The following is a 1,776-nucleotide window of genomic DNA, read 5'->3' on the forward strand; positions in this document are numbered from 1 at the left end:
GGTAATCTTGCAACATGAGTTCAGTAATAGGTTGCAGTTTTATCCAAATTGATATATTTCACACCACTAACCCCACCTGGACGAGAACACCGGGTCTGTATATGGTAATCTTCCAACATCAGTTCAGTAATAGGTTGCAGTTTCATCTAATCTGATATATTTCACACCTCAAACCTCACCTGGACGAGAACATCGGGTATGTATATGGTAATCTTGCAACTTGAGTTCAGTAATAAGTTGTTGTTTCATCCAATATGATATATTTCACACCTTAAATCCCACCTGGACGAGAACATCGGGTTTGTATATGGTAATCTTGCAACATGAGTTCAGTAATAGGTTGCAATTTCATCCAATCTGATTTATTTCACGCCTCAAACCTCATCTGGACGAGAACATCAGGTCTATATATGGTAATATTGCAACTTGAGTTCAGTAATAGGTTGCATTTTAATCCAATCTGATATATTTCACACCTCAAACCTCACCTGGACGAGAACATCGGGTCTGTATATGGTAATCTTACAACCTGAGTTGGTTGCAGTTTCATCAAATCTGATATATTTCCCACCTCAAACCTCACCTGGACGAGAACATCGGGTCTGTATATGGTAATCTTCAAACCTGAGTTTAGTAATAGGTTGCAGTTTCATCCAATCTGATATATTCCACACCTCAAATCCCACCTGGACGAGAACATTGGGTCTGTATATGGTAATCTTCCAACATGAGTTCTGTAATAGGTTGCAGTTTTATCCAAATTGATATATTTCACAACTCAAACCCCACCTGGACGAGATAATCGGGTTTGTATATGGTAATCTTGCAAAATGAGTTCAGAAATAGATTGCAGTTTCATCTAATCTGATATATATCACACCTCAAACCCCACCTTGACGAGAACGTCGGGTCTGTATATGGTAATCTTGCAACATGAGTTCAGTAATAGGTTGCAGTTTTATCCAATCTGATATATTTTACACCTCAAATCCCACATGGACGAGAACATCGGGTCTGTATTTGGTAATCTTGCAACATGAGTTCAGTAATAGATTGTCGTTTCATTCAATCTGATATATTACACACCTCAAACCTCACCTGGACGAGAACATCGGGTCTGTATATGGTAATCTTGCACCCTGAGTTTACCAATAGGTTGCAGTTTCATCAATCTGACATATTCCACACCTCAAATCCCACCTGGACGAGTACATCGGGTCTGTATATGGTAATATCGCAACATGAGTTCAGTAATAAGTTGCAGTTTTATCCAAATTGATATATTTCACACCACTAACCCCTCCTGGACGAGAACACCGGGTCTGTATATGGTAATCTTCCAACATGAGTTCAGTAATAGGTTGCAGTTTCATCCAATCTGATATATTTTACACCTCAAATCCCACATGGACGAGAACATCGGGTCTGTATATGGTAATCTTGCAACCTGAGTTCAATAATAGGTTGTAGTTTCATCCAATCTGATATATTTCACACCTCAAATCCCACCTGGACGAGAACATCGAGTCTGTATATGGTAATCTTGCAACATGAGTTCAATAATAGGTTGCAGTTTCATCCAATCTGATACATTTCATACTTCAAATCCCACCTGGACGAGAACATCGGGTCTGTATATGGTAATCTTGTAACATAATTCCAATCATAGATTGTAGTTTCATCCAATCTGATATATTTCACACCTTAAACCTCACCTGGTCGAGAACATCGGATCTGTATATGGTATTCTTGCAACATGAGTTCAGTAATAGGTTG

The sequence above is a fragment of the Papaver somniferum genome, chromosome 11 (assembly GCF_003573695.1).
Source record: "Papaver somniferum cultivar HN1 chromosome 11, ASM357369v1, whole genome shotgun sequence".
Lineage (NCBI taxonomy): Eukaryota > Viridiplantae > Streptophyta > Magnoliopsida > Ranunculales > Papaveraceae > Papaver > Papaver somniferum.